This window comes from Lynx canadensis, chromosome A1, assembly GCF_007474595.2.
Source record: "Lynx canadensis isolate LIC74 chromosome A1, mLynCan4.pri.v2, whole genome shotgun sequence".
Taxonomy (NCBI): Eukaryota; Metazoa; Chordata; class Mammalia; order Carnivora; family Felidae; genus Lynx; species Lynx canadensis.
This window is the reverse complement of record NC_044303.2, coordinates 162,182,742-162,197,581: the sequence shown is the minus strand read 5'-3', so window position 1 is coordinate 162,197,581 and position 14,840 is coordinate 162,182,742.

The window sequence follows — 14,840 nt, the reverse complement described above, 5'->3', positions numbered from 1 at the left end:
AACAACCAAAAAACACACAATTTTTTCTTTGCAACATCAGCAGGGCTTGGAAGTACTTCCATAACAAAAATCTCCCATAAATAAACCCAAGTCCTTTATTCCTCATAGGACCACTGCAAAGTTCTTCCTATTTGTTTAATTCTATTTTCAAATGAAAAATTGTCTTTTTACTTTGCATTACTTTTTTGTTGTCATTCACAGAATTATTTTATTCTGTCACTCATAGGTTATCTACTTGATATATTTTTAAGTGTATTCTTTACTTTTTTAATGTTTATTTATTTTTGAGAGAGAGAGAGAGAGAGAGAGAGAGAGAGAGAGAGAGACAGACATAGAATCCCAGCAGGCTCCATGCTGTCAGTACACAGCCGGATGCTGGGCTTGAATTCACGAGCTGTGAGATCATGACTTGAGCCAAAACCAGGAATCATACGCTTAACTGACTAACCTACCCAGGTGCCCCTTAGTGTACTCTTTGATCTCCATGTCCTATTTCCCTCATCCCCCTCCCCACCCCTCTGGTAACCATCAGTTTATGCTTTATAGTTAAGAGTCTATGTATTGGTTTCTCTCTCTCTCTCTCTCTCTCTCTCTCTCTCTCCCTATTTGTTCTGTTTCTTAAATTCCACATGTAAGTGAGAACATATGATATTTACCTTTCTCTGGATGACTTCTTTCTCTTAGCATTATACTCTCTGTATATATACATTCCACAGGTTCCTTATTCATTCATCTATTGATGGACATTTGGGATGCTTCCATGATCTGGCTATTGTAAATAATGCTGCAATAAACATAGGGGTGCATATATCCTTTCAAAGTAGTGTTTGTGTTTGTGTATTCTTTGGGTAAATACCCAGTAGTATGATTACTAGATTATAGGGTAGTTCTATTTTTAAGTTTTTGAGGACCCTCCATACTGTTTTCCACAGAGGATACACCAGTTTGCATTCCTATCAACAGGGAAAGAAGGTTCCCTTTTCTCCACTTGCTCACCAATACTTGTTTCTTGTTTTATTATTATTATTTTTATTTTAGCCATTCTGACAGATGTGAAGAAATATCTCATTGTAGTGTTTTTTTTTTCAACGTTTTTTTTTTTTTTTATTTATTTTTGGGACAGAGAGAGACAGAGCATGAACGGGGGAGGGGCAGAGAGAGAGGGAGACACAGAATCGGAAACAGGCTCCAGGCTCCGAGCCATCAGCCCAGAGCCTGATGCGGGGCTCGAACTCACGGACCGCGAGATCGTGACCTGGCTGAAGTCGGACGCTTAACCGACTGCGCCACCCAGGCGCCCCTCATTGTAGTTTTGATTACAGTGATGCTGAGCTTCTTTCCACGTGTCTCTTCACCATATGGATGACTTGTTTGGAGCAATGTCTGTTCATGTTTTGTGCCCAGTTTTTAAGCACATTATTTTGGTTTTGGCTTATTGAGTTTTATAATTTTTTAATATATTTTTGATACTAACTCTTTATTGGGTGTATCATTTGTAGCTATCTTCTCCCATGCCATAGGTTCCCTTTTTGTTTTGTTTCCTTTGCTGTGCAGAAACTTATTTTGATGTAGTCCCAATAGTTTATTTTTGCTTTTATTTCCCATGCCTTAGGGAACATATGTAGAAAAATGTTGCTATAGCCGATGTCAGAGAGATTACTGTCTGTGCTCTATTCAAGGATTTTTATGGTTTCAGATCTCATATTTGGGTCTTTAACCCATTTTGAGTTCATTTTTGTGTTTGGTGAATAGTGTATGTGTCATTCTTTTGCATGTTGCTGTACAGTTTTTCCAACATCATTTGTTGAAGAGACTTTTTCCCATGATAAATTCATTCTTCCCTTGAAAAGAATTGACCACATAATTGTGGGTTTATTTCTGGGTTTTCTGTTATATTCCATTGGTCTATGTGTATACCAGTACCATACTGTTTTAATTACTACAGTTTTGTAATATAACTTGAAATCTAGAATTGTGATACATCCAGTTTTGTTTTTCAATATTGCTTTGGCTATTCAAAGAAATAGTCTTTTGTGGTTCCATACAAATTTTAGTATTGATTGTTCTAGTTCTGAGAAAAATTCTCTTTGTATTTTGACAGGAATTGCATGAAGTCTATAGGCTGCTTTGGGTACTACAGACATTTTAACAATATTTGTTCTTCCAACCCATGGGCATGGAATGTCTTTCCATTTCATTGCACTGCCTTGAATTTCTTTCAACAGTGTTTTATAGTCTTCAGATTACAAGTCTTTCATCTTTTTGGTTAAATTTATTCCTAGATATTTTATTGTTTTGGTGTAATTGTAAATAATATTGCTCTCTTAATTTCACTTTCTGTGCTTCTTTATTATAGGAATGCAACAGATTTCTGTATATTGATTTTGTATCCTGTGGCTTTACTGAATTCATTTGTCAGTTTAGTAGTTTTTTTGTGGAGTCTTTAGGGTTTTCTACATAGAGTATCATGTCATCTGCAAATGGTAAAAGTTTTACTTCTTGCTTACAAATTTGGATGCTTTTTCTTTCTTTATGTTTCTAATTGCTGGAGGTATGACTTCCAGTACTATGTTGAACAAAAGTGGTGAGAATGGACCTCCTAGTCTTGTTCCTAACCTTAGGGGGAAAGCTCTCAGTTTTTCACCATTGAGTATGGTGTTGGTTGTAGGTTTTTCATATAAGGCCTTTATTATGTTGAGGTATGTTCCCTCTAGATCTAATTTGCAGAGGGTTTTTATCATGAATAAATGTTATACTTTGTGAAATGTTTTTTATGTATCTATTGAAATGGTTTTTATCCTCTCTCTTATTGATGTTATGTATCACATTTATTGTTTTGTGAATATTGAACCAAACACATTGCAGCCCAGGATAAATCCTACCTGATTGAGGTGTATGATTTTTTTTTTTTAATGTATTGTTGGATTTGGTTTGCTAATACTTTGTTGAAGACTTGAGCATCTATATTCATTAGGGATATTTGCCCATATTTTTGTTTTGTTTTTTCTTTCTTTCTTTCTTTCTTTCTTTCTTTCTTTCTTTCTTCTTTGGCATCTTTATCTGGTTTCGATATTAGGGTGATACTTGCCTCATTGAATGAATTTGGAAGTTTCCCTTCTTGTATTTTTTAGAGCAGTTTGAGAAGAATAGGTATTAACTCTTCTTTAAAGGTTTGGTAGAATTCATCTGTGAATTTATCTGGTCCTGGGCTTTTGTTTTCTGGGAAATTTATGATTAGAGATTCAATTTCACTGCTGGCAATTAGTCTGCTCAAATATTCTATTTCTTCCTGCTTTAGTTTTGGTAGGTTATATGTTTCTGGGAATGTATCCATTTCTTCCAAGTTGTGCAATTTGTTGGCACATATGTTTTCAGAATATTCTGTTACAACTGTTTTAATTTCGATGGTGTTGTTTACTATGTGTTCTCTTTCATTAGTGATTTGGTTTATTTGGGTTCTTTCTTTCTTTCTTTCGAGTCTTGCTAGAAGTTTATCCATTTTTTTTTTTTTTATATTTTCAAAGAACCAACTCCAGGTTTCATTGATCTGTTTGTTCTATTGTTTGTTTTGTTTTGTTTTGTTTCTATATTATTTATTTCTACTCCAATCTTTATTATTTCCTTCCTTTTGATGGTTAGGTTGTGTTGTTCTTCTTTTTCTAGCTGCTTTAGGTGTAATACTATGTTGCTTGAGATTTTTCTTGCTTCTTGAGTTAGGTTTGTATTGGTATAATCTTCCCTCTTAGGATCACTTTTTTTGCATCCCAAATGTTGATAGATTTTTTAAAACTACAGAAATCAATACAATGTGGTGGATATGTGGAATCTCAAGTCAAATTGCTGGGTTAAAACTTTGACTGTTACTACTGAGTAACTGTGAATAAATCTCAACTTCTCAGTACCATTTTCTGTATTTGTTAAATGAATGAAAATAAGATATATTTCAAAACTTAGGTAAAAATTTATGAGCTGCTACATGAAAAAATGCTTAGGATAACACCTAATTCATATATAACTGACAATATTATCTCTAATGATTTTAACCATGTCTGTTCTTAACACAGTGTATATATATGTGCAGTTTTGATACATTTTGGTTCATTGTTTCTTCCTGTAAATGTACCTTTGTCTCCAATTTATTCCTACTGTCTATTTAGTTTTTGTTGATGTTCAAAATAAATCATAATTCTTCCCTCTTTATCCCTATCTCAAATAAAATATCACAAAGCGAGTTGGGGCCTGTAATGAGCATAACTTCCCTCTGCTTTCCTTTAAACCAATCAATATAAAATGTTTTTAAAAATTTGCTAGTTAAAGCATATTTGAATGTTTATTGTACTTCAAGCTGCTGAAATTTCAAGCTCATGCAAATGTCTAGGTCATGCTAGTTAGGGCATGCTAAATGTTTAGCTCATGCTAATGTTTAGGTCTAGAAATGACCTCAAAAGTTTAAGATTTAGCAACTTTAAGGAAAACACAGAATTGATATTTAGTGAGTATTAGTTTGTGTGCTAGGTCCTGAACTAGATACTTCACAATAACTGGAAGGGATGGAAAAAGAAAAAAAGAGACAAAAAACAAAAACAAAAAAAAATACCTTGATATTTGCTGGTGTACTGCTGTGTGACTATAACTAAAAGAATCATTGTCCACAAGGCAAGCAAGACATACATCATTTTCTTCAAAGTAAATTGAAGATGACACTGTATCCTCATTGTATTGGGTTACCAGGAAACTTAAGTTCATTCATGGATCTGTGGTAAGATCTTCACCCCTCCTTTGGGCATGTCACAAATAAGAATTGCATTTGTGTGAAAACAAAACTAGAAAATGTTCTTTAGTATAGTTGTGTGGTTCCTCCCTGGCCAGTATCTCTGCTGTTTCCAAGTGGAGGCTGGCATAGCTGATGACAGATTTCCATCTCGCTAGGTGTGCAGTGTGGGAACCTCACTCCTTGGGTGGGAAACTCCAGTGTGGGAAACTCACTCATCTTCCTGGGGTGTGGCTAAGAGTTCACCAATCTAAGAACCTCACAGTCAGGCTTCTTTGACTGTTTGGGAAACTTCTTCCCATTTGTTACTTTCACTGACTCCTCTTTACTCTTCAAACAACACTTTTGTGAACTCAACCTTACAAAAACTAAAGCAGTTGGGAAATATCTTCAGGTAATCTCTTAGCCTGAACTACTCTGATATGAAAAAGCATAGGGGCGCCTGGGTGGCTCAGTCGGTTAAGCAGCCGACTTCGGCTCAGGTCATTATCTCACGGTCTGTGAGTTCAAGTCCCGCGTCAGGCTCTGTGCTGACAGCTCAGAGCCTGGAGCCTATTTCAGATTCTGTGTCTCCCTCTCTCTGACCCTCCCCCATTCATGCTCTGTCTCTCTCTGTCTCAAAAATAAATAAACATTAAAAAAAATTATAAAAAAAAAAAAAAGAAAAAGCACAGAGGCCTTGCTAACATCACAGAAATTGAGAGGGGGGGAAAGAATCCCGAGCACAAAATGTTATTGGCGGCTTAATTCTTTAACTGCAGTAAAAACAAAATAGCAATTAATGTCTCAGTAAATTATCCTGAAATATGCTAGGTGTTTTACACATGTTCACTCATCTGATATGCATAGCAATCCAGTTTCACAAAGAGAAAACTTGGCCTCAGATTGATTAGAGCCTAATAATATAATTTAGGGAGCTGAGCAGGATAAAGTCAGAACCTGTGTATCTGCCAGCAAAGGCCAGGTGCTTTTCATTAGACTAATCTGGTCGAAGACAAGAAGGTTCTTTTGGAAAGACAGTGTTATCATGAACTGGAGAAACAGTTTTATTTTGTTTGAGGAGGGAAGATGCAGTAAAGGGCAATGACAAAAGTCATACCACAGAACTGATCTGCAGAAGATGTTACTACTAATGAGACATACTAGACCCTGAGGTTTTCTCTGGTTACCTCCTCTCATCTTTCAATTACTACTACTACAAAAATTAGAGTTCATAGGGGGCCTTGAACCTTTGGGCTGGGTGCACGTGACTGGTAGAACCAGTCTCCTGCCCTAGCTGGTAAAAGGGTCAAGAAAGCATTTGACTAACTTCATAATAGAAGTCAGCTAACTAACAAGAACCATAAAGCGGAGAGATCCTCAAATATTGGAAGAGGTTCACATGCACTTTGGCCAAGAAATAAAACACAAATAACCTCTATGCTGAATAAAATATAGCTTAGATACTGGCATCTTAGTAAAAACATGAGTTTCATTTGGTGAAAAGGTATGACAATGAAATGGATTTCTTCCCTTCAGGTGGCAGCTAAAAGAGTGGCTTTTGGGGAAATCATTCTTAAGTGCATTGGGCTGTTTCTTACTTGCAGAACAGAAATTACTGACTACTGGTTAAAATGCTATGTGAATTAATTTTCAGCCTCATTTATTCACTGGCTGAGCATAAAGGCAATTTCAAAGGGAGAAAAAATGGCCCCAATATGTGTTGCCACAAATTTTTTAAAAGATGAGAAATATTAGCAGCTAGTATAATTTAATTCCAGATTCAAACCATTATCACTGTTGTAGTTAACAGTTCTGGGTGTATACTTTGCAGCATCATAAAAAGACTATTGTTTGATCTTAGATTTCAATTATTTCTTTTCGTATCTAATTGCTTATAATTGCTACCGTTCAAGACAATATATTTAAGCTGTGAATCTACCCTCTGTAGAACTTCTCACCAGGGGCTTAGCTGGATGATTTCATTAATTCTCTTTTCTAATTAATCATCTCCCCTCTACTATAAGGAGAATAGTTCTTTGTTAACTGTTGGTTATTGTTGCTTTTTTTTTTCTGTGACTCACATGGGTTAAGTGATAGCGTTTCTAATTACTTAAAATAATTTCACCATATAAAATGGTTCTGATGAAGAATAAACAATGCATAAGAATATGATGAAACAGGTATATTTATTTCAACTACTGAAAATGGATGGGTGAACAAGTGACATGGCAGTGACAACCTTTGCATATTTCATGTATGCCTCAAATAGTGAAGTAAATTAGCATACGTTCATCTCGGGGTGATTGCATGGCATTAAATTAAAGATAAAAAATGAATCTAAAATAAAGGTGATAGCATTTACAGTCAGAGCAGAATCCCATGGGTAGGATAATGCCGCTTAATATCTCAATTTTTGGTATCATTTAAGTTCAATTCAGATGACTAATTGTTTTAATCTGAATTTAACCTCAAAGAATAAAAGCCTACCTCTTATTGGGCTGATAGAACACTTTACATGAACTTTTGTTCTTCACAGTGTACTCTTCACTGGAGTGATGGAAAAGATTGGAAAACAAGATTGAGACTTTTTACTGTCAAATTAGAGTTTTTGGAAAAAGGAAATAAGATTCTTCAAGTTGTTTGTACCTCTAAATTTGTTTCTGTACACCTCTTTTTTTTTTTTTTTTTTAATGAGGACTACAAATTGCTTCCACAGTCTCTTTTTATTATGAGAGTTCTTGGGCAACCTGAGAGGTAATTATAATATTCCCCTAAATTGATGTATGGCCTTGAGAAAGTAATTTAACCATTATAATTATTGGGCATTGTAAAGGAGATTCTGGTGTGTGCTGATTGAGGAATGAGTGATCACAGCATTACATTCCCTTTAGGCAAGTTTTCTTATATTATATTTTCTGAAGGGACATGTTGCACATCCCACCATGGGTCCTGTGGTCAGAAGGGCTTATTAAAGAATAATATGACAAAATGATGAGTAAAATATAAACCACTACAGTCCTCTTGTATATGTTAGTGAAGGACCAAAGGGGAATATCTGCTTCACAGATACAAATGGAGAGGCTGCTCGTGACCAGAAAGACCAGGCACAACTTTATTCCCACTGCACCACACAGAATGAGTTAGTCCCCAGAAAAACTCTTCAGGTAAGTGAAGCATACACTATCATGATAAAAAAGTAAAATAAGCCTTTATTCAGCCATTCTTATTTAAAAATATTTAAAAAACAGATGTTATTACCTCATGTTTTCAATTTTATAAAGAAAGGGTATTGACTACAATTGAAACTTTTCTTGCTATCTCAGATTATTATCGCTATTACTATGCCCAACTACATCCAACATATAGTCACTCAGCATTGTGTCAGACTGAGTTTTTCTATCTTCTTTGCTAATGAAGTATGAACTTTTTTTCTCATACTATATTCTGTTTCTTTAGCAGGAGTCCTCCTCCCTTTTTTTAAAAAAAATGACTGGGACGAGAAGATTTTAAAATAAAATAATAAAACAAAAATAAATTATTCGAGCCAAAAAGGACATGATGTTTTAACCTCTCAGTTGTTATCTATAGTTCTAAATGGATTCTGGGGAAATATTTGTCTAACAAAGGTGAAGTAAGTGAACACTGATTGATTCCTCTGTCTTTAACAATCAAAAACCTGGACAAAACATATGAAATAATGGTGTTCAAGACAATGGACATCAGGCAATGAAAGTGAATGCTCAGACACAAGAAACAAATGAGACAGATCTTGTCATTTTCCCAGCTTATCGCTTAGAGTCTGTAAGTGAAAAACCACAGGGAGGGGATACCAGCTGAATCCCAGTGCACTCCAGGTTGAGGAAGCAGAACTGAGGGTCTAGGGGAAACCAAAGTGGCTAGAATTCACATGAGGGAGTACTGGACAGGAAACACTGTATAAACAGAGAGCTCCAGTTGCCTTCTGAAGGCTGTCCTTGAATATTCAGCAGAGTGTTATTAACACATGCATATTACAAAACAACCTGAGATTGAAGAAAGAGTCACAAAAAGGATTAGAAGTAATACTGCCTAAGCTCACATAGAGCTGGAAATAGTGCCTACTCCCACCAGCTAGAATAGAAACACACATAATTTACAGGGCATTGAGTATCCAAAAACATTTTGCCTCAATATTGGAATGGTTAAACCCATAGTAAATATTTTTTGGTCTGATCTAACAAATCTTAAAAGCAAGACCTAAAAGGACCAAATTATAACCAGCTACTTAACTATGTCCCAAAACAAAGCTCAGGAATATTTATAGAAATACAAAAATAAAGAAGGCCGTGAATCAAAGAACGTGGTGGCTTCTAGATGCTGAAAACAGCCCTCAATTTATAGCCAACAGGAAAATAGGAACCTTGGTCTACACCTCCAGTAACTGAATTATGCCAACAACATGGAAGAGCAAGAAATGGATTCTCTCCTAGAGAGGGAGGCAATCTGTCAAGTCTTTGATTTAGTCCAATAAGATCTGTACTGAATACTGATCTATAAAACTGTAAGAGAATAAAATATTGTTCCCTTAATCACTAAATTGGTTGTAATTTGTTACAGCCACAATAGAAAAGTAAAATAATAATCAAATTTCTCAGAGATAAATGGAAAATCTTTACAGAACCCAGTAAAAAAGATACAGTACATAGAGAAGAAAAATATAAGATCAACAAACATCTTCTTAAAAGCAATAAAACCAGAAGACAGTAGAACAACATATTCAAAGTACTACAGGAAAAAGACAAACAAACCTATTAACCTACATTTCTATACTCACTGAAATTACTTTTTTTTTTAAGTTTACTTATTTATTTACTTTAAGAGAGAGACAGCGTGAGTGGGAGAGGGGCAGCGAGAGGGAGAGAGAGACAATCCCAAGCAGGCTCCACGCTGCCAGTACACAGCCCGATGTGGGGCTTGAACCCACAAAACTGTGAAATCATGATCTGAACAGAAACCAAGAGTTGGACACTTACCCACTGAGCCACCCAGGTGCCCCTGCAATTACTTTTCAAAACAAAAATGGAATAGGGCATTTGCTAGGCATGAAAAAGCAGAAAGAATCCATCCTTAAAAACTTGTATCATAATAAATATTAAAGAATGTCCTTAAGAGAAGGAAAATGATACCAGGGAAAAAATATGGGCTCTTGAGGAAAAAAATGAAGAGGGCTATAAAGTATAACTACATGTGTAAATATGTGAGAAATTGTTATTACTAATATTTAAATAGCTTTAATGGATAACATACTAAATAATAATAATAATAATAATAATAATAATGGTATGTTAGGGATTTCATTATATAATATAAAATTAAGACAAAAAATTACACAAAAGTGAGAAGGGGAGAAGTGAAGGTTACTATTACAAATTTCTGTAAGTGTAGTTAAATTGGTATAATTTCATTAGATGAAGTTTAGACAAAATGGGGATGAAGTAGGCTATCATAAGTGTATATACTATAAACCCTAAAGCAACCACTAAAAAAGAGTTAACAAATAATAGTAATAAAAATAAATAGCCAACAAAAAGGATAAAATGGAATCATAAAAAAAATGCAAATGAAGACAGAAAGTAGGAACAACATAAAAATGAAAAAAAATGGGATCAAGAGAAAACAGATAGAAAGATGACAGACTTAAGCTAATTCTTATCAATAATCATAATGTAAATGGCCTCATTCAATTAAATGTTAGAGAATGTTAGTGTGTACACAAAAACAAGAGCTAATTCTATGCTGCCTGTAAGAAACACTCTTTAAATCTAAAGATACAAACAGGTTAAAAGGAATGGAAAAAGACATAACATGCTAACACTAAATAAAAAGAAAGCTAAAATGGCTACATTAATATTATAAAAAATAGATTTTAGAGCAAAGGATATTTCAAGGAATAAAAAAAAGTCATATTGGTAAAGGAGTCATCCATCAAGAGAATGTAATAATCTTAAATAATTATGCAACTAACAAAAGAACTTTTAAATACATGAATCACAAAATGATAGAACTACAAGGAAAACTAGACAAACCCAAAACAATAGTCAGAGATTTTCATAGCCCTCTAATGAGAGTGACCCTTTAAAATATTTGTAAAAATAAGCGGATGATATATGCAAAATGAAAGTACACAACAAAAGTGAATTTCTTCTCATCTACTTAATTTTAATGACGTCTGTACTATTTTCAGGTTCCAGATGTCATGACTTGCTACATATTCTGGTAAAGTATTAATATTGTTTTATTTACGACTTATGTATCTTTAAAGTATTTTTAAAAATTCATTCAAATACAGTTTAAGCAAGTTTTTTCTGAGAAATTTTAGGGATATGGTGAACAAAATAGACACGGTTCCTAACTAATTTGTACTTCAGTCTTTCAGTGGAAACAAACATTTACAAACTAATTTTAAAAGTATGTGATAAGTGAAGCAATTACCATCCTAGAAATTTCTGTCATTAGCACTCGTGTCACCATACAGAGTTGACCAGATAGATTCTAGGTCTTGGTCTAGGTGTTACTGAAATCCATAAACTTACTTTTTTTAAGTTTCAATGACTAAGAGACTTAGAGAAAGGTGAAGATGGAAATAAAATGCTTCTCACTTGCATCAAAAAGACAGGCACAAAAAAAGTTTGTACCTGAGCTAGCAGATCTAAGTGCAGAAATGCAGAGCTCACCTTCTTTCTTTATATCTAATCATGAACGTAGAACATAAAGGACCATACTTTTTGAATTACTGTTATCTTCATAAGAAACAAATATCTTTGAAATAAAGGACAGAGTGGATTGGATCCATGGCTGCTTTGTAGGATGGTGTAAGTTGCGTACTGTGTCATGTTAGGGGAGCCATTTGTGGCAGGCTTCTATGCATGATATACATGAACATAAATGGTTGCTCTTAGTAGACTTCTATATAAAGTATTGCTATAAACTTCGGAAATATCATAACTTTGTCTCTCAGATTTCACACCCTGCGCTGATAGAAAATAGATTAGGATCTACTGATCCACTGGTGCAGGGCTAGTCAGAGATAAGCTTTCCTGTACAGTCAGTAAAGAGGTTTCTTCCTTCTTAGCTTCCAATACTGTAGTCTTGTGAATTCTGTCCAATAGCTAAAGTCATTAAGGTTAAATTGACAAATTCATCAAGTGACTAGAGAGCTGGAATTAGCAAACTTTTCAGAGGCTGAGTGCTATTTGTGTCATCCTCCTAAATAAACATCCAAAAGGCAGTTAAATGTGGGTATGTAGAATGGTCCAATGGATATAAACCTTCCCAAAGATTTCACTTTATTGCCATTCCTCTCTCATTATCATTCTTAGGTTTGGCACTTTGAGGAATACTTTTAGCTTTTATCTTCATGTCTTAACTGAACTGAGAAAGTGAACACTACTCAAAAAGTTTGAGAAAACTCTATTGCTGCTAGCACAGGTGTAATAAAAACCCTTCCATAATATTTAAACTTATATCAGACAAGAATTGTTCTGACATATGATGTGAGCTAAACAGGTACCTGTATAAGTCTTCAATGGGCAATAATTTTGGAGAAAACTAAAAAAAATCCATTTAATGTCAAATAATGTACCATGATTACTAACCTGGTGTGAATAAAAGCAGAGCAGGGTTTCTTTCTGCGGGTCTAGCTGACCTAATGCTTTTAATAGATAATAATTATTCTAATCAATGACAATCTTTGCACTTTATATAGTACAATTCAGTGGTGCTAAAAGATGTCTTCCCAGGGAAAATTATTAAGGTTATCGGGTAATAATACTGACAAAGCAGCTGACAGAGAGGTTCTAACATCCAGGGTGTTGGCAGCAATGTTTTTTACCAACAACAACCTATGGCTCACTGTTCCTATTCAAACTTTGAGCAAAAGAACCAGGAAATTTTGTTTTCTTCCAATGTCTTTACTTAACATACCTTTATTCATTTCCTTATTCATTTCACAAATATTACATGAGGATCATCTGTATGCTTGGCACTGTGTGGGTAAAAGTGATAAAATGATGAGCAAAAACAGATCTAAAATCTGGAAACTAAGATTAACCTTCTTTACCTTAAAATGTCCTAGTTATAAAATTAAATAGGTGAGTAATCAGTAAATTTCAGATTTCTGACTGCTCAAAATACTGTGTGTCTGTGCCTGGGGAGAACAGAAGTAAGAAGAGAAAGAAATGTATAACTGTGAGGTACTTAATAGAGAAAGTTAATCCAAGATACGTCTTCCAGTGGTATCCTTAGGGGGTGGGATAAAGAAATGACCCTTTCTCCTTATTTTACTCAGTAAAATGCTAAAATATGAATAAAGTATATTTTTTTAAGAAATCAGTATTTTGTCATTGAGCTTTAACATCCAGATGTGCATTTCATTATGCTAATTCACTGTTATTTTCTATAGGTAGCAAAATTTCACCTAATTTTATAGCATTGTAATAAAAATTAGCCTATAATCACAATATAAATTTTAAGTATGAAGAAATATATATAGGCAGATAGGGAAGTATATACTGATAAAGTGATACCAGATAAAACTTATTCATCAAATAGAGCACTCATAAAAGAGCATGTTTACCACTGTGGTCTTATAGTGATCTTTTATTTATTTTTTTTAATTTATTTATTTGAGAGAGACAGACAGGAAGTGGGAGAGGGGCAGATAGAGAGGAAGAGAGAGAGAATTCCAAGAAGGATCTGTGTTGCCGGCACATAGCATGACGTGGGGCTCAAATCCACGAAACTGTGAGATCATGACCTGAACCAAAACCAAGAGTTGGATGCTGAAACAACTGAGCCACTCAAGCACCCATGGTCTTCTTTTCTTAACAGTTTGTCTAGGTTTAGGATACATAGAAAGCTACATATCTTTGTGGGTATGCACATGAAAAGTGGCAAGGGCTAAGAAATATTTTTTCCCTACTCCTCCACAGGAAATAGCACTTGGAAATTTTATGGATGAACGTTGCTAAAAAGAAATATATGACGAGCTGAGCAGAGAAAGAGTAGGAATTCCTTAGTAATTTATCTGCCTTGAACCAGCCAGCCTCCCTGCCTTATTCTTGGGAATTTGGCCACTGTTAAATTTTACTGCCAAAGTAAAATTGTACTTTACTGATGTATTCCATTCTCAAGGCCCAGTCTCTATTCCCAAATTCCACTGAAGGAGTGCTGGGATGGGTAAGAACCCAGGCCAAAATTTATGGATGATGTAGCTTTGGGAGAAACAATCACAGGGACAAGCAAATAATTAATTGTTTATGTAGGGGACTAAAACTGCTTAATAATGACTCTTGTCTGGTTTCTCTTTTTACTCTTGGAACTTTACACAGCTTTTATAGAATCATAAACTTAGAATTCTAGAAAGTATGTAAGTGAGTAACTCAGTGAAAATCTTCTTGAATCCATGTTTCCAAGCCTCTCTTTAGGGTCTCGCAAAGTTCCAAAAAGACATGTTTTTGTACAAATCACAAAGGTTGACATGGTCTAGGTAGGCAAAAAGAATTCTTCTGTATCAGATATGTTCTACACAGAGGTCAGGCATTATATACTGATTTGGGGAAAGCACAAAATCCCAACAGCCTGGCTTTTCTTCTGTGACTATTTCTATTAGGGATTTAAAGGGAAATATTTCTATAAAGACATGGTTTTGAGACTCTATCCTAGCCTAATACTCACGACAATACTGTCCTCTGGCTTTTCTCTGGAAGTTGTGTAATATGAACACCCGCTTCTTACCAGACAGACTATAGGTTGAGTCATGGTGACAGAGTGATGAATGGCACGTTTAAAAAATGTCTCTTTTGCCATGGAATTTAGAGTCAGAGGGGTAGCATCACAATTATTCTGGCTTAACTGATTAGAAAATGGTATACATGAAGAGAAACAGAAAAGATTTATAATCATCACCCGTCTGTCTGTGCTTCTCAACTCTACCCTAATAGAATTAACATGGTCTCTGATATTGGGAACAAGTAGACTACAGTTGTCTTTATTAAGTTTGCTTACACCAGTGAATCATGACCATGAGAATAAACCTTTTCAATAAAGA